The 25,301-nt window shown below is 36.5% G+C and overlaps 1 pseudogene across 1 annotated transcript; it reads right to left on the bottom strand.

Moving 5' to 3' along the window:
• Window positions 1-1,209: 1,209 nt before the first annotated feature.
• On the bottom strand, window positions 1,210-8,510 carry LOC309627711 (AP-3 complex subunit sigma-1 pseudogene; annotated as a pseudogene). Its single transcript has 2 exons — window positions 8,417-8,510; window positions 1,210-4,352 (listed from the first exon to the last, which is right to left on the bottom strand). The product of its transcript is annotated as an AP-3 complex subunit sigma-1 pseudogene (transcript).
• Window positions 8,511-25,301: the final 16,791 nt, after the last annotated feature.

Below are 25,301 nucleotides of genomic sequence, written 5' to 3'. Positions count from 1 at the left end.
AGCAAGATCAAAGTGTTCATAATGTGCCAATTATTGCACATTAAATCAGCAAAATTGTTATGTGCTCCTAAAATCAGGAGCTCTAAATCACTACAGAGAGTAGTGAATGTATTCATTAGAAGATAGGATCTAAGGGCTTCCCTGGTGGCGCAGTGGTTGAGAGTCTGCCTGCCAATGCAGGGGACACGGGTTTGAGCCCTGGTCTGGGAAGATCCCACGTGCCGCGGAGCAACTAGGCCTGTGAGCCACAATTACTGAGCCTGCGCGTCTGGAGCCTGTGCTCCACAACAAGAGAGGCCGCGATAGTGAGAGGCGCGCGCACCGTGATGAGGAGTGGCCCCCGCTCGCCACAACTAGAGAAAGCCCTAGCACAGAAACGAAGACCCAACACAGCCATAAATAAATAAATAAATAAATAAATAAATAAATAAATAAATAAATAAATAAATAAAAAAGAAGATAGGATCTAAGAATTTTTCCCGTTTTTAAAATTAACAATCCAAAGTCTTTCAGTTCAGTATGGATAAAAATATGACACTGGCATAAATTGAAGAAAACATGATATCATTTAATAATTTTGACATCATCAGTTTTCCAGTGAACATGATAAATCCCCCCAGTGACAGGATTATTCTTCACTCCGTGAATGCAGAGTGAATAAAGGACACAGACTAACTTATCATGCTCTGGATGGCCTCTACCTACTGCCAAATCATTGCATGTGCATGCCTTGATCACATGCAAACTTCTGTAAAATACTCAACTCGTGGCTGGGGAGATTATAGTTCTACTGCCAAAGTTCTAATTGAACTAATTTCAATGTAAATATTGGACCTATCTTATCCCAGCGTTTTGGCTAGCTTCACAAAGAGAAAAAATAAACTCTTGAAATAATTCAGTTCAGTGTTGAAAGAACTTATTTCAAACTGTCAGCACAATTGTTCAAAATGTTCCACACATAAATCAGTTTAAATGAGCCTGGTTAAAATGACCAAAACTCTGCCTCAATTCCCAGCAACTTGAAACACATAGATTTTTTCTCTTTCCTTTTAGAAGCCATACTCCTAGTGGAGAAAAATTATTTATACCATTTCTTATCAGGTAAGATAGATTTAATCTAAGTATAAATAATTTAAAACTTTAAATAATTCTCTCACAATTCATTTTGATTTCTTTTTTTGGCTTCTGTGTGACATGCATATATTAATGTTTCAGGTGCACAACATTGTAATTCAACACCTATATATACTACAAAATGATTACCCCCACAAGCCTAGTTATCATCCTTCACCGTACAGTTGACCCCCTTCACCCATTTCACCCACCCACCCACAACCCTCTTGCCTCTGGTAACCATTTGTGTGTTCTCTGTATTCATGAGTTTGTTTTTGTTTTATTTTGTTTCTTCTTTTGGTTTTGTTTTTATAGTCCATATATGAGTGAAATCATATAGTATTTGTCTTTCTGCATCTGACTTATTTCACCTAGCATAATATCTTTAAGGTCTACCCATGTTATCATAAATGACAGGATTTCATTTTTATGGCTGAATACTATTCCATTTTATGTATTTATATACACCACGTCTTCTTTATCCATTCTTCCATCGATGGACACTTAGGTTGCTACCAGATTTGGGCTATTGTAAATAATGCTGCAGTGAACATAAAGGCACATATATCTTTTTGAATTAGTGTTTTCATGTTCTTCAGTTAAATACCCAGAAGTAGAATAGCTTGGTCATATGGTAGTTCTATTTTTAATTTTCTGAGGCATCTCCATATTGTTTTCTATAGTGGCTTCACCAATTTATATTCCCACCAGCAGTGTATGAGTGTTCACTTTTCTCTGAATTCTCTCCAACATTTGTCGTTTCTTGTCCTTTCCATAACTGCCATTCTAACAGGTGTGAGGTTGATATCTCATTGTAGTTTTGACTTGCATTTCCCTAATAATTAGACATCGAGCATCTTAGATGTTGAGCATCTTTTCATGTGTCTGTTGACCATCTGTATGTCTTCTTTGACAAAATGTCTATTCATAGTCTCTGTCCATTTTTTAATCAGAATGTTTCTTTGTTGTTGAGTTGTATGAGTTCTTTATATATTTTGAATATTAACCCCTTATCACATATATGATTTGCAATTATCTTCTCCCTTTCAGTAGGTTACCTTTTCATTTAGATGATGGTTTCCTTCACTGTGCAGAACTTTTTTAGTTTTAGTTTGATGTAGCCCCATTCTCATTTTCTTATTTTTACTTTTTTTCCCTTTCCTTTGGAGTCAGATTCAAAAAAAAAAAAAACAACTCTAAGTCCCATGTCAGTGAAGTGACTACCGATATTTTCTTCAAGGACTGTTATGATCTCAAGTCTTACATTTAAGTCTTAAATTCATTTTGAGTTAGTTTTTTTGTATAGTGTAAGATAGTGATCTAATTTCATTCTTTTTCATGTGGCTGTCCAGTTTTCCTAACACCATTTATTGAAAACACTGTTCTTCTCCATTATAGATTCTTTACTCCTTTGCCATAAATTAGTTGTTCTTATATGTGTGGGTTTATTTCTGGGCTTTCAGTTTTGTTTCATTGATCTGTGTGACTGTTTATGTGCCAGAATATGTTGTTTTGATTACTATACCTTTATAGTAATCAGGGAGTTTGATACCTCCAGCTTTGTTCTTCTTTCTCAAGATTGTTTTGGCTATTCAGGATCTTTTGTGGTTTCATACAAATATTAGAATTATTCACTCTAGTTCTGTGAAATGTGCCATTGGAATTTTGAAAAGGATTGCACTGAATTTGTAGGTTGCTTTGGGTAGTATGGACATTTTAACAATACTGAGTCTTCCAATCCACGACCAGGAAATTTCTTTCTATTTATTTGTGTCTTCTTCAATTTCTTTCATCAGTGTCTTATAGTTTTCAGAGTACAGGTCTTTCACCTCCTTGGTTAAATTTATTCCTAGGTATTTTATTCTTTTTGATGCAATTGTAAATGGGACTTTTAAAAATTTCTCTTTCTGATAGTTTGTTATCCCTGTATAGAAATGCTACAGATTTCTGTATACTTATTTTGTATCTTGTGACTTTACAGGATTCATTTATTAGTTCTTACAGCTTTTTGTTGGAGTCTTTAGGGTTTCTAGATATAGTATGATATCATCTGCAAATAGTGACAGTTTTACTTCTTCCTGATTTGGACGCCCTTTATTTCTTTTTTTTTTTTTTTTTCTAGAAGTCCAGTTACCTTGGAGTTTATTTAAACTAAGAGAAAAAGGTCATAATGTTTTCATGCAATACATACTTCGTTCTTTAAATAACAATGCTGACAAATAACAGAAAGAATTAAGGAATGCTGTATTTGTGATCCATACAAAACACCAACATTTTGGGTTACACATAATTTAAAGAAATGTCCCAAACACTTTTCAAAATACTGTAGTAGCCAATACATAGAGGCATGCCTTAGGTGGCCATAGGAATGCAGTTTAGAAAATAAAGAAAAAAAATCACACTGTAACTACTCAATTTCTTCAAAATCACTGAGCAAGAAAAGCAACAATGAACTTCCATACTGATTTTACATAACTTCTATACAGTACCTTGACTTAAATCCAAGAGCAAAAGTTAAGACTCTCCTCCTCTATTTTTGGTAAACAACTGCATGGTAAACTTAGATGACTTTTCCCCTGGATTTTACCTGGGAGTGGCCTTTTAAATTTTTTATTTAAAGGAGGGCAGGTTTGGCACTTTTATACTGATGTCACCAATGTTAATATTTCTTGGGATCTCAGGAAGATTCATATTCTTTACAGCTGATACAGCACAGGCTGGAGCTCCCGCTAAGCCAGCCTCAGATTTCTCCAGTTTATTTTGTGCATCAATTTGTGTAACAATCTCATTCATGTTGGTCTCCAATACCATTCCCCCCATCACCATTTCTGCAAGAATATTGGGAACCTTGTCTACATGGAAAATTAAATCCAGTTCACAGACGTTTTCAAAACACTTGTCTAATGTTTCCACAAATACTTGAATTAGATCTAAAATGCCAAGTTCACTTTCTGAAGAATCCACACAGAAGACAAAATATAATGTTGCATAATGTCTATAAATCAGTTTGTTGTCAGATTCTCCAATTAATAATCCTCCTTCTAGGAAATTACAAACATTTTCATCTCTCTTAGATACCAAATGGAATGTCTCCCTGATGATTTGCCATTGTGTATCTTCACTGTAGGGCTGGTAGAACTTGGAGAGCCGTGGCTTCCTGTGGTTGTTAAAGATTAGGATCGCCTTGATCGTGGCTGAGCCGGGCCGACCGGGTGGGAGCAGGGGCCAGGGCGGGAGCCCTTTATTTCTTTTTCTTTCCTAATTGCTCTGGCTAGGACTTCCAATACTATGTTAAATAAAAGTGGCAAGAGTGGGCATCCTGTCTTGTTCCTTATCTTAGAGGGAAAGCTTTGAGCTTTTCACCATTGATCATGATGTTAGCCGTGGGTTTGTCATATATGACTTCATTATGCTGAGGTACTTTCCCTTTAAACCCATTTTGTTGAGAGTTTTTTGATAAATGGATGTTGAATTTTGTCAAATGCCTTTTCTGCATCTATTGAGATGATCATATGATTTTCATACTTTATTTTGTTAAAGTGATGTATCACACTGGTTGATTTACAGATATTGAACCATCCTTGCATCCCTGGAATAAATCCGCCTTAATTATGGTGTATGATTCTTTTACTGTATTGTTAGTTTTGGTTTACTAATGTTTTGTTGGGGATTTTTGCATCTATGTTCATCAGAGATGTTGGTCTGTAATTTTCTTTTTTTGTGTTGTCATTGCCTGATTTTGATATCAGGGTAATGGTGGCTTCATAAAATGAGTTAGGAAGTGTCCTCTCTTCAATTTTTTGTAAGTTTGAGAAGGACAGTTATTAACTCTTCTTCAAATGTTTGGTAGAATTCCCCTGTGAAGCCTTCCTGTCCTGGACTTTGTTTGTTGGGAGATTTTTGATCACTGTTTCAATCTCCTTACTAGTAATCAGTCTATTCAAATTTTCTATTTCTTCATGAGTCACTCTTGCAAGAGTGTATGTTTCTAAGAATTTATCCATTTCTTCTAGGTTGTCCAATTTGTTGGTGTATAATTGTTCATAGTAGTCTCTTATGATCCTTTGTATTTCTGTGGTGTCAGTTTTAACTTCTACCCTTTCACCTCTAATTTTATTTGAGTCCTGTCTTTTTTTCTTGGTTAGTTTAGATAAAGATTGGTCAATTTTGTTGGCCTTTTCAAAGAACCAGCTCTTAGTTTTTTCTTAGTTTCCTTTTAATTTATTTGCTCTGATCTTTATTATTTTCTTCTTTATACTAATTCTGGGCTTTGTTCTTTTTCTGTATTTTGGGGGTATAGGTAAATTGTTTATTTGGGATTTTTCTTGTTCCTGGAGGTAGGCTCTCTTGCTATGAACATCTCTCTTAGAGTGAAACAGAAACAGACTCACAGACATAGAGAATGGACCTGTGACTGCCAAGGAGGAGGGGGGATGGGGGAGGGTTGAAATGGTAGCTTGGGACTAGCAGATGCAAACTATTATATATAGAATGGATAAACAACAAGGTCCTATTGTATAGCACAGGGAACTAAATATTTTCAATATCCTGTAATAAACCATAATGAAAAAGAATATATGTACATGTATATATGCATATATATGTATAACTGAATCACTTTGCTGTACACCAGAAACTAACACAACATTGTAAATCAACTATACTTTAATATAAATAAATATTTTTTAAAAATTTTAAAATAACTGTTTGCACTGCATCCCATAGACTTCATGTTATATATCTGTTTTCCTTTGCCTCTAGATATTTTTTTATTTCTCCTTTGATTTCTTTGACGACTCTTTGGTTTTTCAGTAGTATGTTTTTTAATCTCCCTGTTATGTTTTTTCCCATTTTTTTCTTGTGATTGATTTCTAGTTTCATACTTTTGTGGTTGGAGAAGATGTCTGACATGATTTCAGTCTTCTTGAATATATTGATCCTTGTTTTGTGACCTAACTTGTGATCTATCCTGGAAAACGTTTCATGTGCACTTGAGAAGAATGTGTATTCTGCTGCTTTTGGATAGAATGTTCTGTAGATATCTGTTGAACAATTGGGTCTGTTGTGTCATTTATGTCTGATGTTTCCCTGTTGATTTTCTATCTTGATGATCTGTCCATTGATGTAAGTTGGATGTTAAAGTCCCCTACTTTAACAAGAAATTGCTTTCAATTTCTTCCTTTAAGTCTGTTAATATTTGCTTTATATCTCTTGGTGCTCCTCTGCTGGTGCATATACATTTATAAATGTATATCTTCTTGCTGGATTGACCCTTTTATCATTATGTAATGCTCTTCTTTGTCTTTTATTATAGTCTGTTTTTAATTCTATTTTGTCTGATATGAGTATAGCTACTCCAGCTTTCTTTTCATTTCCATGTGCATGGAATATATTTTTTCCATCCCTTCACTTTCAGTCTGTATGTGCCCTTTCTTCTGAAGTATCTTATTAACAGCATATAGATTAGTCTTTTAAAATCCATTCAGCCACTATATGTCTTTTGAATTTAGTCCATTAACATTTAAAGTAATTATTGATAGATATGTAGTTATTGCCATTTTGTTAATTGTTTTCTGGCTGTTTTTTGTAATTCCTCTCTATTTCTTCTCCTCTTTCTCTCTTCCCTTGTGTTTTGGTGGTTTTCTTTACTGTTATGTTTAGACTCCGTTCTCATTTTCTTTTTGTATTTACTATAAGTTTTATCCTTGTGGTTACCATGAGGTTCACATACAACACCATATGTAAGTATTAGCCTGTTTTAAGTTGGTAGCAGCTTAAATTTGAACATATTTCAAAGCTTTATCTTTTTATAGTTAAAAATATACTCTTTTTACTTGTTATACTTTTGGTGACAAATTTTACATCGTTTTATTTTATGCATCCCTTAAATAATTACTGTAATTTTAGTTATTTTTACTACTTGTGTCTTTTAACCTTCAAGCTTACTGTATAAGTAAGAGATCAATCCACTGCCTCTTTTATGTACTTACCCTTTCCAGGGAGATTTTTACTTTTGTGTGTTTTCTAACTGTGCCATTTCTTTTCAACTTAGAGAAATCCTTTTAATATTCTTGTAGGGCTGGTTTAGTGGTGATGAACCCCTTTAGCTTTTGTTTGTCTGGGAAATTCTTGACCTCTCCTTCAATTCTGACCTTGCAGGGTAGAGAATTTTTGTTTGGTAGTTTTTTTCTTTCATCACTTTGAATATGTCATGCCACTCCCTTCTGACCTATAAAGTTTCTGCTGAAAAACCTGCCAATAGCTTTATGGGGTTTGTCTTGTATGTAACAAATTGTTTTTCTCTTGCTGCTTTTAGAATTCTCTCTTTATCCTTAACTTTTACCATTTTAATTATAATGTGTTTTGGTTTGTGTCTTTTTGTGTTCATCTTATTTAGAATTCTCTGGATTTCCTGGACCTAGATGTCTGTTTCCTTCCCCAGATTGGGGAAGTTTTCAGCCACTATTTCTTCAAATAATTTTCCTGGCCCTTTCTCTCTTATTCTGGGACTCCTATAATACAAATGTTACTCCACTTCATGTTGTTCCAAAGGTACCTTCAGGTAGCTTCACTTTAATAAAATTCTTTTTTCATTTTGCTGCTCTGTCTGAGTGAGTTTCATTGTTTTGTCTTCCAGCTCACTGATTTGTTCTTCTACCTCATCTATTCTGATATTGAACCCCTGTAGTGTATTTTTCAGTTCAATTATAATTTCTGTTTGATACTTTCTTATATTTTCTGTCTCTTTGTTGAAGTTCTCGTTGTGTTCATCCATTCTTCTCCCAAGTTCTGTGAGCATCTTTATGACCAATACTTTGAACACTTCATTGGGCAGATTGCTCATCTCCATTTCACTTACCTCTTTTGCTAAGGTTTTTGTCTTGTTCTTTTGATTGAAACATATTCCTCTGTCTCCTCATTTTGCCTAATTCTCTGCATTTGTTACTATGTGTTAGGTATGTCAGCTATGTCTCCCAGTTTTGAAGGACTGGCCTTATTTAAAGGATGTTCTTTGGGGCTCGGAAGTGTAATCCCACCCTGGCCATCAGAGCCAGGTGCTCAAAGGGTGTCCCCTATGTGGTCTGCATGTGCCTTTCTGTTGTGGTAGGGCTGCGGCTGCTGCAGGGCACTGGTGGGTGGGGCTGTTACACAGCTGTGAGGCACAGCTAAGGTGCAGTGTGGATGGGGCTCTCCGTGGGATGTGCTCACAGGTGATAACAGGTTAGATAAAGAATTCCAAAATGGCACTTGCACTTCCTACTCAGCCTTTTTTTCTTCCATCTTTCCTTCACAGAGGTCATACCTGAACCAAAGTTCTCCCCTGAACCAAAGCCTCCTCCAGCTCCCCATTTTCCCTCATAGGCATTTTTCCCAATAAGTTGCACACTTAATTCCATTCTGGTGTCTTCTTCTCAGAGGAAGCAAACTAATACATCATTCTTAATTTTTTTCTAGTCTTAAGATATGTCCCTTCCTCCTCCTGCCCCAGGATAGCTCATTCAAAAATACTCTTGACCACAACCCCTCCTGTCATCTCCAGGACCTTTTTACTCCCTCATTCTTACTTACAGTACTTCTATTTTTCTCCTTGGTATACATGGTCTTTCTCAACTAAACAGCAACTACTAAAACATATGCCCTGGGAACTGGACCCTTTCAGTCTGGATTTGGTTAAGAAAGCAGAGCCACTTTAAAATTCCAGGAATAAAGGGTTTATTATAAGAATAAGAATTTATCTGAAGGATAGAAGAGCTGGGGGAACAAAGATCAGGGAATTCACCACTGAAGTTCAGAAAAAATGAAACAGGCACTGATGACCACAATCTGAAGCACTGAGGCAACAGGTTATCTGTCTAAAGTTCATGTGAAACTTGGAATTTTCAAGTTTCTCTGAAAAGTTTTCATTGACTAATTTACTCCAAAGCAATGAAGCAGGTGGTTCTCAAACAAACATAAAAAAGACTAGCTCTCATTCAAGTTTGGCATTAGCAAAATCTATGATCATATGATAACCAAAATCTTATGATAACCAGAGTTATCAGGGTTTACAACTAACTAGAAAACTTGTGACTAAGAACTCTGGAAGCCTGGGTCATTTCAGCACCTCTTTTCCTCTCTCTGCTCTCAGCTAGTTGTCCCTCATGGTCAGGTCTGAGTTTCACTAGAACCTCCAAAAATGAAAGTAAGGAAACTACAAAATTATATTTCTCTTACCTAATTCAGAAAAATATGAGGAGAATGCTCCCTTTCTTAGTACTATTTTTATCAGGTCCTCAAAAAATTGTGCAAAAAAATATGATTTCTCATCACATATCTATAGCAATTAGAAAGGAAATGTTAGGTTTGTTATTTCTTTATTTGAGGACAAATGGTTAAATTGCAGGAAAATGAGGTATTCATTCTGTCTTTACAAGAACCCAGGAGATCAGATTCTCTGGCAAGTGTCTAACCATCCTACTTCTACTGAAATATTTTTGTGATGTATGCTAACTATCCATTCAGCAGTTGCTTCATATTCACTTCTAAATAATTCCCCAGAAATTTAGAAATATATGTTCACTTTTCTCTCACCTATGTACAAAACATATATCCAGAGAGTTACTCAGAACTGTTAGAAATCCAAAGGTGATATAACATGTCTGTTGTGCTGACTGAGGACATCTCAAGAAACAATTGTATTGACAACCAGAGGAGCAGAGGAGAATGCAATGCATATATGCAACAGGGCTATCGCATCAGCTCAAGGACTGCAGCCTAAAGTATATTACAAGTTAGCAGAAACTCAGCTAAAATGTTTAAGAAAGGGAGCAGTCATCCAAGGAGCATTCATCTAGAAATATAACTGAGACAGAATTTCCTAGTTCATAGGATTCCTTTTTGGATACAAACTATGCATTTGTGTAATCTGGAAAAATCTGGAAGAATGTTGCTTTCAGTATCATAAACATGGTTTGTTCACATATTCGCCAAATGACCTGGGGCAAAATACCTTCTGTAGCATCTCAGATTCCTCATTTGACTTTTAAAAATATTTATCTTAATTACCTCCAATAAGGCTATTATGGAAATTAAAGGCAATCTTGTGTGTAAACTAAATACACACACACACAGATTAAAATAAAGGTAAAATAATTATTATTTCCTAAAGACTATCTTGATTAAACCCTGAGAAAGTCAGGTTCATGCTGTTTCATAACATCATGTAATGATTAAAGTGGTAATATAATAATGTGTCCTCTCTCTTTTTATTAATTTATGTTCCTTCTCTTCTTCAAAACTCAGTTCAAAGCTTCTACAAGAAGCTTAAGAGGGTATACAGAAATATTCAAAGATGAAATGTCATTATATCTGCAACTTATTTTGAAATGTGGCGGGGGGTGGAGTCAAGACGGCAGACCGGGAGGATGCAGAATTCGCATCTCTGCACAACTAGGGCACCTACCAGGCACCGGTGGGGGACCACGGACACCTAAGGGGATGGGAGGAACCCCCAGTGACTGGCTAGGATGTGGGATGTGGGGGGGGAATGAGGAGGGAGGAGAAGTGGAGGCGAGACAGGACTGGTGCCCCAGAGGGGCCGCTGGGATGGTGAAGGTATCCCACACCCAAAGGGGGAAATTGGGGGACCATTGGGGAGGGCAGAGGCTCAAAAAGGAGTGTGGTCAGGTTTCCCGTGCCCACTTGGGCCCCCAGGAGCCTGCTTAGATCCCGGGCCTAATCCTCTGCCCACTGAGGCCCCCTCCAGCCACACGGGTCCTGAGGGAGTGGGAGGGAGGGAAGGGGGAACAAAAGTAAAGGCCAGACCTACAGGACCGGCACCCCTGAGGGGAGGCTGGGGGAGGTGAGGAGTTCCTACACCCAGCGGGACCCACCCACAGTTAGGGGTCCAGCGGTGATGGGGAAGACCCTGGGGGAGACAGTGGGGGAGGGGTGCGAAGGTACGGGGCCAGTGCCTTCCCTGTCCACTTAGGAACCGGGGAGCCTGTTGGGCTCTGGGGCCTAATCCTCTGCCCTTGGAGCCTCCCTCCTACCATGCAGAGCCCAAGCCCCGCAGGGCCCTACCTCTACATTCGGAGACCCCCTCTGAGACCCTCTCCAACTGTGCTGGCCCTAAACCCCAGCCCCAAACCCTCACCCAGGGCCTTACCTCCAAACTCCAGAACTGCACACTCCAGAAACCCCCCTTTGGACGTGCTGCCTCTCCCCTTACACACAGGTCCTAAGCAGAGGGCCTGCCCCATGCTTGAACATCTCCCCACCTAGGACCCGCCCCCAAGGCCTTTTTCAGCTGCATGGGTCCTCAGCCTAGGCCCCACCCCATGCTCAAACGTCACCCCACCACCACTGCCTAGGGCCCACCCCATGCTAAACCCAGCCCCTGCCTAAGTTCCACCCCTTGCCTAAACTCCGCCCCCCATGTCCAAGGCCTTTTTTTTTTTTCTCTCTTTTTTCTTCTTTTAGGTTAGGGTTCTGTTTCAACTTGTTGTTGACTCATTTATATTTTCATTTTTTCTAATAAATCTTTTATTTAACTAATTCTATTTTATTCTTTATACTTTGTTATTGTTCTGCTCCTTTTGGCTTGTTCTCCCATTTTTTTTTTTTTTTCTTTTTTCTGCTGTGGTTTTGTTTTACCTTGTTGCAGTTGTTTCAATTATATTTTTATTTTTCCTAATATATTATTTATCTTTCTAATTTTATTTTATTTTTTATTCTTTGCTATTGTACTGCTCTATTTTTCTTTCTTTTTTTTTTTTTTTTGCTGTGCCGCGTGGCTTGTGGGATCTTGGTACCCAGCCAGAGGTCAGGCCAAGCTCCTATGGTGGGAGCACTGAGTCCAAACCACTGGACTAAGAGAGAACCTCAGACCCAGGGAATATTAATAGGAGTGAGGCTTCCCGGAGGTCCTCATCTCGGCACCAAGATCTGGCTCTACCCAACTGCCTTCAAACTCCAGTGCTGGAGGCCTCAGGCCAAACAACCAGTAAAACAGGAATACAGCCCCACCCAGCAAAAAAAAAAAAAAAAAGGAACGACAAAAAATATGTTACAGATGAAGGAGCAAGGTAAAAACCTACAAGACCAAATAAATAAAGATGAAATAGGCAACCTATCTAAAAAAGAATTCAGAGTAATGATAGTAAAGATGATCCAGAATCTCAGAAACAGAAGGGAGAAAATATAAGAAATGTTTGACAAGGATCTAGAAGAACTAAAGAGCAAACAAATAGTGATGATCAACACAATAACTGAAATTTAAAATAGAAGGAATCAATAGCAGAATAGAGGAGGCAGAAGAACGGATAAGTGACCTGGAAGACAGGATGGTGGATATAACTGCTATGGAGCACAATAGAGAAAAAAGAATGAAAATAATTGAGGACAGTCTCAGAGACCTCTGGGACAACATTAAATACACCAACATTCGAATTATAGGGGTCCCAGAAGAAGAAGAGAAAAAGAAAGGGTCTGAGAAAATATTTGAAAAGATTATAGTTGAAAACTTCCCTAATGTGGGAAAGGAAATATTCAGTCGAGTCCAGGAAGTGCAGAGTGTCCCATACAGGATAAACCAAGGAGAAACACACCAAGACACATATTAATCAAACTGTCAAAAATTAAATACAAAGAAAAAATATTAAAAGCAGCAAGGGAAAGGCAACAAATAACATACAAGGGAGTCCCCATAAGGTTATCAGCTGATCTTTCAGCAGAAACTCTGCAAGCCAGAAGGGAGTGGCAGGACATATTTAAAGTGATGAAAGGGAAAAACCTACAACCAAGATTACTCCACCCTGCAAGGATCCCATTCAGATTCGATGGATAAATCAAAAGCTTTACAGATAAGCAAAAGCTACAAGAATTCAGCACCACCAAACCAGCTTTACAACAAATGCTAAGGGAACTTATCTAAGTGGGAAACACAAGAGAAGAAAAAGACCCACAAAAAACACAAATCAAAAAGAAAATGGTAACAGGAACATACATATCAATAATCACCTTGAATGTAAATGAATTAAATGCTCCAACCAAAACACACAGACTGGCTGAATGGATACAAAAAAAGACCCATATATATGCTGTCTAAAAGAAACCCACTTCAGACCTAGGGACACATACAGACTGAAAGTGAGGGGATGGAAAAAGATATTCCATGCAAATGGAAATCACAAGCTGGAGTAGCAATACTCATATCAGATAAAATAGACCTTAAAATAAAGAATGTTACAAGAGATAAGGAAGGACGCTACATAATGATCAAGGGAGCAATCCAAGAAGAAAACATAACAATTACAAATATTTATGCACCCAACATAGGAGCATCTCAATACACAAGGCAAATGGTAACAGCCATAAAAGGAGAAATCAACAGTAACACAATAATAGTGGGAGACTTTAACACCCCACTTACACCAGTAGACAGATCATCCAGACAGAAGGTTAATAAAGAAACACAAGCTTTAAATGACACAATAGACCAGATAGACTTAATTGATATTTTTAGGACATTACACCCGAAAGCAGAAGAATAAACTTTCTTACCAAGTGCACACGGAACACTCTCCAGAATAGATCACATTTTGGGCCACAAATCAAGCCTTGGAAAATTTAAGAAAATTGAAATTTTATCAAGCATCTTTTCCAAGCACAACTCTATGAGGTTAGAAATCAGTTACAGGAAAAATAAAACAGTAAAAAACACAAATACATGGAGCCTAAACAGTGTGCTGCTAAATAACCAAGAGATCACTGAAGAAATCAAAGAAGAAATTCAAAAATACCTAGAAACAAATGACAATGAAGAAACGATGATCCAAAAACCTATGGGACACAGCAAAGGCGGTTCTAAGAGGGAAGTTCATAGTAATTCCTGCTCACCTCAAGAAACAAGAAAAATCTCACACAAACAATCTAACCTTACACCTAAAGCAACTAGAAAAAGAAGAACGAAGAAACCCGAAGTTAGTAGAAGGAAGAAATCATACATATCAGAGCAGAGAAAAACAAAATAGAAACGAAGAAAACAATAGCAAAGATCAATAAAACTAAAAGTTGGTTCTTTGAGAAGATAAACAAAATTCATAAACCTTTAGCCAGACTCATCAAGAAAAAAAAGACCCAAATCAATAAATTTAGAAATGAAAAAGGAGAACTTACAATGGACACCACAGAAATACAAAAGATCATAAGAGACTATGACAAGCAACTATATGCCAATAAAATGGACCACCTGGAAGAAATGGACAAATTCTTGGAAAAGTACAACCTTCCAAGATTGAACCAGGAAGAATTAGAAAATATAAACAGACCAATCACAGGTAATGAAATTGAAACCGAAATTAAAAATCTTCCAACAAACAGAAGTCCAGGACCAGATGGCTTCACAGGCAAATTCTGTCAAACATTTAGAGAAGAGTTAACACCTATCCTTCTCAAACTCTTCGAAAAAATTACAGAGGGAGGAACACCCCCAAACTCATGCTATGAGGCCACCATCACCATGCTACCAAAACAGATAAAGATATCACAAAAAAAGAAAATTATAGACCAATATCACTGATGAACATAGATGCAAAACTCCTCAACAAAATACTAGCAAACAGAATCCAAAAACACATTAAAAGGATCATACACCATGATCAAGTGGGATTTATCTCAGGGATGCAAGGATTCTTCAATATATGCAAAAAAATCAATGTGATACACCATGTTAACAAATTAAAGAATAAAAACCATATGATCCTCTCAATAGAGGCAGAAAAAGCTTTTGACAAAATTCAACACATATTTGTGATAAAAACTCTCCAGAAAGTGGGCAAAGAGGGAACCTACCTCAACATAATAAAAACCATATACGACAAACCCCCAGCAAACATCATTCTCAATGGTGAAAAACTGAAAGCTTTTCCTCTAAGATCAGGAACAAGACAAGGATGTCCACTCTCGCCACTATTATTCAACATAATATGTATTCAACATATTATTCAACATTTCTCCAAAGAAGACATACAGTCCTAGCCACAGCAATCAGAGAAGAAAAAGAAATAAAAGGAATAGAAATTGGAAAACAAGAAGTAAAACTGTCACTGTTTGCCAATGACATGATACTATACATAGAAAATCCTAAAGATGCCACCAGAAAACTACTAGAACTAATCAGTGAATTTGGTAAGGTTGCAGGATACAAAATTAATGCACAGAAATCTCTTGCATTCCCATACACTAACAATGAAAAATCAGAGAAATTAAGCAAACAATCCCATTTACTATTGCAACAAAAAGAATAAAATACCTAGGAATAAACCTACCTAAGGAGGCAAAAGACCTTACTCAGAAAACTATAAAACACTGATGAAAGAAATCAAAGGTAACATAAACAGATGGAGAGATATACTATGCTCCTGAATTGGAAGGATCAGTATTGTGAAAATGACTATACTACCCAAAGCAATCTACAGGTTCAATGCAATCCCTATCAAATTACCAATGGCATTTTTCACAGAACTAGAAGAAGAAATTTTACAATTTGTATGGAAACACAAAAGACCCCGAATAGCCAAAGCAATCTTAAGCAAGAAAAACAGAGCTGGAGGAATCAGGCTCCCTGACTTCAGACTATACTACAAAGCTACAGTAATCAAGACAGTATGGTACTGGCACAAAAACAGAAACATAGATCAATGGAACAGGATAGAAAGCCCAGAGATAAAACCACGAACATATGGTCACCTTATCTTTGACAAAGGAGGCAAGTATATGCAATGGAGAAAAGACAGCCTCTTCAATAAGTGGTGCTGGGGAAAATGGATAGATACATGTAAAAGAATGAAGTTAGAATGCACCCTAACACCATACACAAAAATAAACTCAAAATGGATTAAAGACCTAAATGTAAGGCCAGACACTATAAAACTCTTAGAGGAAAACATAGGCAGAACACTCTATGACATAAATCACAGCAAGATCCTTTTTGACCCACTTCCTAGAGTAAGGGAAATAAAAACAAAAATAAACAAAGGGGACCTAATGAAACTTAAAAGCTTTTGCAAAGCAAAGGAAACCATAAACAAGACGAAAAGATAACCCTCAGAATGGGAGAAAATATTTGCAAATGAAGAAACTGACAAAGGATTAATCCCGAAAATATACAAGCAGCTCATGCAGCTCAATATCACAAAAACAAACAACCCAATCCAAAAATGGGCAGAAGACCTAAATAGACATTTCTCCAAAGAAGACATACAGATGGCCAACAAATAAATGAAAAGATGCTCAACATCACTAATCATTAGAGAAATGGAAATCAAAACCACAATGAGGTATCACCTCACACCAGTCAGAATGGCCATCATCAAAAAATCTACAAACAGCAAATGCTGGAGAGGATGTGGAGAAAAGGGAACCCTCCTCCACTGTTGGTGGGAATGTAAATTGATACAGCCACTATGGAGAACAGTGTGGAGGTTCCTTAAGAAACTAAAACTAGAACTACCATATGACCCAGCAATCCCATTCCTGGGCATATACCCTGAGAAAGCTATAATTCAAAAAGGTTTGTGTACCACTATGTTCATTGCAGCACTATGTACAATAGCCAGGACATGGAAGCAACCCAAATGTCCATCAATGGATGAATAGATAAAGATGTGGCACATATATACAATGGAATATTACTCAGCCATAAAAAGGAATGAAATTGAGTTATTTGCCGTCAGGTGGATGGACCTAGAATCTGTCATACAGGGTGAAATAAGTCAGAAAGGGAAAATCAAATACCATATGCTAATGCATATTTATGGAATTTTAAAAAGCGGTACTGATGAACCTAGTGGCGGGGCAGGAATAAAGACACAGATGTAGAGAACGGATTTGAGGGCATGGGGAGGAAGGAGAAGCTGGGATGAAGTGAGAGAGTAGCATTGATCTATATACACCACCAAATGTAAAATGGATGGCTAGTGGGAAGCTGCTGCATGGCATAAGGAGATCGACTCGATGCTTTGTTACAAGGACCTAGAGGGATGGGATAGGGAGGGTCGGAGGGAGGCTCAAGAGGGAGGGGATATGGGGATATATATATACATATAGCTGATTCACTTCGTTGTACAGCAGAAACTGACCCAACATTGTAAAGCATTTATACTCCAGTAAAGATGTGGGAAAAAAAAATGTGGCAAAATGTTAAAAGTGGGAATCTTAGGGAAGGATGCTTATTAAACTATTTGTTTAACTTGTCTCCAAGTTAAAAACATTTTCAAAATAAAAAGTTGATGCAGGAAGCAGAATACATTCTCTCTCTCACTTCAGTCATTCACATAAGCTCTTCTTTCTCCTAGCACAGTATTTCCCTTCACTCTCTTTGTCCAGAATTTATTACAGTGGTGAAGTTTAGAGCCATAGATCCTGATTCTGCCACATTCAAGGGGTTATTGGACCTCTGAAATGTTATTTCATCTTTCTGAGCTTCAGTTTTCTTATTTGTAAAACAAGAATTTTAATAGTATTGAGTCCAAAGACATATAGTTGATAGTACCTAACTCATGAATTTATTTACTTTAGAACTATGCAAAGTAGCTTCAGTAACCTTTTGGGCTTCAACTTCCTTACTTGTAAATGAAGAACAATGGCACCTCATAGAATTGTTGTGAAGATGAGTAGAGATGATAACTGTGAAAATATTTTTCAAACCACAAAGTTCTATTATGATTATTATTATTAATTTATGAATTTTAAGTACCTAATATCATACTAGCCACATGGTATGGGCTTAGAAATAATTATGGATAGGTTTTTGAATTTTTAATTTTTAGTAAAAAACTTTTTCTACAGTAACCTGTTAGATTGGACCACTGCTCTGTTCCCCTCAGCAGTTGTGTACCATTTGTATGGTGTGAATTTGTTGCTCATGTACTGATGTCTCTAGATGTTAACAGCATCTGTTGGGAGGAAATCCAATATTGGTCACTGTGGGGACCCTACCACTCCTTTAATATTGTACAAGATCCCTAATATTTATATAATTTGGTAAAAGTGAGGAAGATCTTCTGATGTTCAGTCCATTATGATCACTACTGAAATGCTCATTGTCCAAGTCTACACGGTCCACATGAAGATCAGTGAGTTGGTTAACAGTGTCTACCCCTTCTGAGGCAAATTTAACCACTGGGACCTTTACCACCCAACTAAGGGAACACTGTGAGTGCCTGGTCCCCAGGCATCCACACAGTCAACTCCATCAGGCCAGTGCACTGATCATCACAGAACCCACCACCCCTCAGTCCTTCTAGTCTTGATAATTCCAACCCGCTTCCCAAGGTAAGCCCACATCCCTCTCTTACTCTGGCAAAGCAAATGCTTCCTTTCCCTCCCCACTCAGTACAGGTTCGGTTAATATCAGTGGACCTGACACACGGAGAACACAAAGAGCTGGCTGGACATCCACAAAGGAAATAGGGGAAGTCATCTTTGACTTTTTGTCTGTTCCTCCACACCAACAACAAAGATACCAAGTAATTAATCAATAACTCATCTGTGATAGTGCAGAAAATTGCACTGACTCTTGCTAGGTCATCAGGATGAACTCTCCAATTTTTTGATAAGTCCATGGTATGACTTAAAATAGATTTGTCATACTGGAGTCTGCAGATGTAGTTTCAGGTATCCATGGTTCTCAGGTTTAAGAAATAGTGATTTAAGGCAGGCAAGTGATCTAAGCAAGCAGATGACATTAGGACCCTGATGGGATTTCTTCTCTCTCCAGAATTTCTATTTCAAAAGTTCAAGAACTGATTTTTAAAATAGCTTTGTGTCTTTCTTTCTAGTCATCTTATTGATAGATTTTCAAATACCTGGGATTATTGAAACACTGAATATATTGTCTTAATAGAAAAAAAAATGGTACAGAGCCTGCTACACCACATAATTAAATGTGAGTCTTTCTTCAGTTGTCATGTGTTCTTTTCTTAACTCATCACTTTCATAATCTCTGGTACCACTGCAGTTAATTAAATTCTGTTATCTAAAGATTTGGGAATGATAAAATCAAAACTAAAGGAGAATCTCTGGTTTGCTGGGCTTGGACTATAAATACCTAAGATATCAGATATGGGGAGAAAAGTAGTCATTTTAATAGACATGAACATTTAAAAGCTAAAAGAGGATAGAATCCATTTAGTTCAATTCATATATGACAAATAAGAAAAAAGGACCAAAGACTTTTTTGTCTGAGGTCACATATTATTATTAAATTATTTGTTTTAATACAAAAACATTTCCATGAATATGTCTTGAATGAGTGGACTGGTTCACTATCATCTTAGACTTTACAATTGGTATTTCCTACTCCTTTTTGGTTACTTTTAATTTAGGGGGAAAATAAAAAGAGGAATGAACCTAATTCTTTGAGGGTCTATTAAATTTAGTTTCTATGTTTTTAATTTGATTGCTGTCTTTTAGCTAAGCCTTACCTTTCTTAGTTTTATCCACAAGTAAGCCAACAATGATTGGTCCCCTTAGGCAGACTATGCTTCCATCCCATGCTCATTGAGATAAAATCACAGTGCTTTATCACAACCCAGCAAAACACACACCTAAACCAAAAAGCATTGTCAATTAGTACAGATTTTCCTAAATATTTATTTACAATTACATTTACAATTACAATTATTTACAATTATCTCCTCTCCAGCTCAAGCTCCCTTACAATCCAGTCATTAGATTCTTTTCTCCTGTTTTCATCCCAATGTAGCATCTCTATCAGTTATTGATCTGTTGTCTCTCAGCTTCAAACTAGCCCCTTTAATCTTTGTGATATTGGGACTGGGCTTCTACAAATACTTCTGTGGTTTCGTTTTAGGTTTCGCCAGTAGGAGAAACTAGAAAGGCAGGAGGAGGGAGAAAGAATTCACCATTTCCCTTTTGCTTTCTACTGCTGCTTGGGTCACCCTAGTATGGTTCTTTATCCAAGTAGCACAGTTGGTTCCAGAAGCAGATGGCTTCAGTTTCCAGTTTTTTTTCACCTCTTAGATCCAGCCTCATAACGAGGTAATCACCAGGCAAGCAGTTCTGAGGGCCCTTCCTCCAAGTGTTCAGGTTTTTTGAGAACCCCAATCTTTTCACTTTCTCTTTGTACTAAAAATGAAGCTACTGCCTGAACTTATTATCTCCGTTTTATCTGTATTCCTTCCAATACCCATTTGACCGATCCCCCACATTAAACTGTCTTTGTTAAAATAGTTGTTGTGGTTTCTCTTTTCCTGATTGGACTCTGACTGACACATGCTCAACATCCCATCTGTTGAAAGAGGTCTTTCATCACGTCTCTCTTGGATTTCAAAGTTCACTTAGCAAAATATTAAGGGAGCGCCTTAATTCATAATTTACCAAATATATCCCTGCTCAGGACTATAGTTGGGAAAAGAGCTTCAGTTGACCCTTTTCCATCGCTTTTGTCTTTCAGTTTCAAATGATGCACAGAAAAATTGTGCTCAAAGGGAATGAGATCAGGATAGTCTTGGTCCCAAATAGAGAAGCTGAATGCTCGTTATCCTTTCATTGGCTGGCAGAAACTTCATCCAAACAGATGTCCTAGACCAATTTTTCCATGAATCTTGGTCTTAAATTCAGGATCTTAAAAAAGACTTAGAGATGCAGGACAGCCTTTCATCTGGGTAACTCAGAGGATCACAGATTGAAGCTCCCCCATAGGGAAGAAAGAGATATAACCCCAAAAGGCAGCTCAGGCTCTGACATTGAGGACAATTTTGTATGAATTAAAAGTTACAACCTGAAAATTATATGACCATCTGGTACAGGCCAAATCATCCATTCTGAGCAACCCAGGGAATGAAACAGAAAAGAAGTAGGTGATCTAAGGCACTTTAGGTCTAGAAAATTGTCCAATAGTTTTGAACTCTCCAAAAGATAGTTTTGGAGAGGAAACACAGTAAAGAATTTTTAAATAATTAGATGTCATTTATTATTGACATGAAAAATAGTTACAATTTGTTTAAATGCCTAACTTATAAATTACCATGTTGATAGATTTTAAATTATTTTTCTTAGACTCATTTTTTCCACTCTTCTACTTTTATGTTTGAAATTGACAACGAAGACTCACAGGTGAATTATGATGCTTCATGAATCTTGATGACTTGACCTCCTAAATATTTTATTAACAGCTGCTTCATTTAGTAAAATGCATAAGAAAAAAGAGCAAGCTAATCAACTGCAATACCCTGTATTTCATTTACCTAAAGAAATTATGTATTAATTAAGTATTCTGTATGGTTTTCTAAGTGACACCAATCATATTGTGTATTTTTTACATTTGATGACTGGTCTCTGGGGGGAAGTTTTTAGTCACTAGAAGAAAAAGACAGGAAAACAAAAGGTATGGACAAGCCAAAAAGTTACGATTAAAAGTCTGCTCTTCTTGAACAAATCCTTATATTAAGTATTTAATTAATTTATTTATTAACTTATGCTCACACTCACACTTACATTCAAAAAGAATTTGAGACAATAAACAAAAATACATAAAATTAGATGGGATAAAGTAGATAAAAGGGTCAAAGTGAAGGGGAGTCTGGGAGGAAGAGTAACATAAAGCCAAAGTAAAGTTTACAAGAAGTTTTTACACATCTGCCAAAGGTGAGGAACAAATTTAGCTCTGAATTTCCTAGCCACCAAAGCAAAGAAGGAAACTAATAAAATATATGAATAGAGTACACATTCAAAGCCTGCCTGTTAGACAGGACAAGCATAACTTTTTCCTGGTATTATGGCTGTTTTTCCCATGGTTCTTTATGAAGGGTTGATACTTGGGTATGTTGTAGATGATGTTCTCAACATCATCCCTACAGTAAATACACTACTGAGTTTTTAATTGTCTCTTTTATTGAGTCTTATTGTGTGAAAGTGTTACATAAAATCTTATTTCAGTAAAAGTAGCCAGAAGTGAGAAGGATACTCTAAGCAAAATCTCACTGATGACCTGGCTTGATCAGGACAAGTAAAATTAAAAATACACAAAAGGATGAAGAGACAGCATATCCAGTAGGCATGGATTTCATTTCTCATAAAGGAGTTTATACTGAGAGTTAGAACTTCTTTAGAATTAAAGATCGTCGGGAGTGATCAGAAGGTTTGATTGACATTGTCTTGTTTAAAACAATTTGATGGATGAGAGGCTAGCCTGAATGGATGTGGAGATGGGCTGACGGAGTTCCTGTGGATGGGGCCAGTATGTCCCTCAGAAAATGATTATAAGATTGTGCAACCAAAGGCAGGTGAACTAACGAAGAACCCAAGTTCCATGTGATTATGTTAGCTAGAAACCTTCCACAGCATATCTTTCCAGTAGGCTACAAAGTCATAAAAACAAAAATCTCAATAAGAGAACCATAAAATGGCTTCCACACGTGTTCCTTGACCTTCCTTAATATGAGGAAAACACACAAATTTGTAGGATGTAAACCAATTAAATGACTGAAGATGTCTGCCCAAAATGCAGTTTGGGGTTTAAGTTACTCATGTTCACAGTAATTAGATAATATCCATTCATTCAACAATAATGATTGACAATCTACTAGGTATCAACAACTGTTCCAGACTTTGAGACAGAAATGCCAACCTTCATGGGACTGAAATTGTTCTGATGGAATACCACAATAAGTACATAAATAAGTAAAATAGAAGTGCTATGGAGAATACTAAAGCAGTGAAGCGGGATAGAAAGTTCCAGGGATTAAGGCGGGATTGCAATTTTAATAAGAATGTTCAAGGAAAACCTTACTGATAATGAATGCTGGCTCCCCAAAATATCATTAAGACAACCTGCTGATAAGACAAGCAGAGCTTATTTATACCTACCTTGGTAAGAAAGAGCACAGAGTCTGAGCATATCAGAAGGGGGAGGGCAAAGTCGAGATATTTATTGAGATCCTGAGTCAGTTTAAGGCAAGTCTTTCAATGGCAGTGCTTGGTTAAGATTGTGTAAGGATCATAATTGGGTAGTTTAGGATTGGCGGTCACAGAAAGGTGACAATGTTAAGGTGGACTCTTCAAAGACTCCGGGGTTCAAGAAGTCTTGAGGTATAAGTTGTAATTTGATGGTTTCCATGAAGAGTTGATGGCCTTGCAGGAAGTTACTGGAATGAACAATAATGTTATTCACAACTTTTATCTTCCTCGCATGCGTTTCCTAGAATAGTAAAGCTACATTAATGAAAACAATAGAATAGTAAATAGTCCTGTTAATATATACAGCAAGCTATATGAGTGGATATAATTTCGGTTCTCACTGAGAAATGGAAATTTGAGCTCATACCCAAAGGAGTGAGAGAGTGAACCATGCCAATATTTGAGGGAAGAAGGTTCCAAGCCAGGCCCATACACTCGACATTTGCAGAGCCTGAAGCAAGAGTAAAAATGGGGCCCACATATCATGTCTAAATATTTAGACATTATAAGTGAAGTTAGTAAACTCTTAAATAAAATGTTTTAGTCTTTTACTTTGATAAACAACTTCATAATGACAAATTTTAAAAACATGTATAAAACTATGTTTACAGTTTATACATGTATAAAACTGAAAAATATCAAAGGCAACTGATTTATTCATACTTGTGCATGTCTAGGTATTCTGTTGTTCTTTGGGTAAATAATAAAAGGAACACATACTTTACATAAATCACTATACATTTATTTCATAAAATTTCATTTCTTTGCCTTCATTTCAGCAAAATCATGAACTTGTTATAATATAGATTTTCACATATTTTGTTTTTCTAATGACTTCAGTGATCTAAAGACACACTGCCCTATGTGGTAGCCACTAGCCTTTTTTGGCTGATTCCCAGACTTAATATGAAAAAAATGTAAAATATCTCATTAATAATTTTTATATTAATTATATACATATATATGTATGTGTATATATATATATATATATATATATATATATATATATATATATATATATATATATCTTTTGGTTGTGCCCCATGGCATGCAAAATCTTAGTTCCCCAACCAGGGATCGAACTTGTGCCCCCTGCAATGGAAGCACAGAGTCTAACCACTGGACTGCCAGGGAAATCCCTTAATTATATTTTAAAATGATAATATTTTTAATGTATTGGTAAATAAAATACATTATAAGAATCAATTTCACCTGTTTGGTTTTGTTTTTGTTTTTCACTTTTTTAATGTGATTACTAGAAAATTTTTAATTACTTATGTGGCTCACATTATATTTCTATTGGATACTGGTACTCTAAAGAATTATAAAATAAAATGTCATTATAGTCAAAGTATACAAAACTTTAATATATGTTTGTAAATGTAAGTTAAACTAAAATGCAAACTTTTTCATTATTTGTCATAGTTTTGGTAAACATAATTATCTTCTAAAACATACATTTATCTATTTAGGTTAAAAATCAAGCTATAACTTATAATGAATATCAAACTAAATCAAACTAATTTAAATAAAGCTTCATTTCTAATTATCTGAGAATTTATATATTATTAAATGTTTAAAAAATAAGTCTGTTCACAATTCTAGAGTTCAATGTCCATTTCATTGATCTTACATCCTATCACAGTCATTTCTTTCTCTTCATTATCATGAAGGTCACTTTATTATGAGGAGGTCTTATTCATTCCAACCCTGTGCAATATGACTTCCGCCCATTTCATCCTATACACATTACTCTCTCAAAGTTCTCAAATAATTTTCTGTTAATCAAGTTGAATGGCATCTTTGTAGCATTCTTAATACTCCACCTTTCTGCAGCATTCAACTCTGTTGGACTTCCTCCCTTGAAAATATCTCCCCAATTTGTAGCAACCGATTTCCTTGTTTTCCTCCTACCTCTCCAACCAAGTCATCCTTCACTAGCTCCACCCTTTAGACCACCTTTAAATAATGGCATTTGGTGAAGTTCCTCTAAACACTTTTAAAATCTCACTATTATAGAGAAGGCTTCAGCTACTATTTATTTGTAGTGACACATAACCTGTACCTTACTAACAAGCTCCTAATACAAATTTCTAATTCAACATTCCAAACCCTTTCTTGCTCCTGAAAATCCAGCTCTCCTTCCTGTATCCCCTGTCTAAACTAACGGTCAAGGAATCCCTCCTGCCACAGGCTCAAAGCCTGAAGATTCATGGAACTCCTTC

The sequence above is a fragment of the Balaenoptera borealis genome (genome assembly GCF_965194805.1).
Source record: "Balaenoptera borealis genome assembly, chromosome: 4".
Classification (NCBI taxonomy): Eukaryota; Metazoa; Chordata; class Mammalia; order Artiodactyla; family Balaenopteridae; genus Balaenoptera; species Balaenoptera borealis.
The sequence above is the reverse complement of the archived record's forward strand: the minus strand, read 5'-3'. Positions and strand labels throughout refer to the sequence as shown.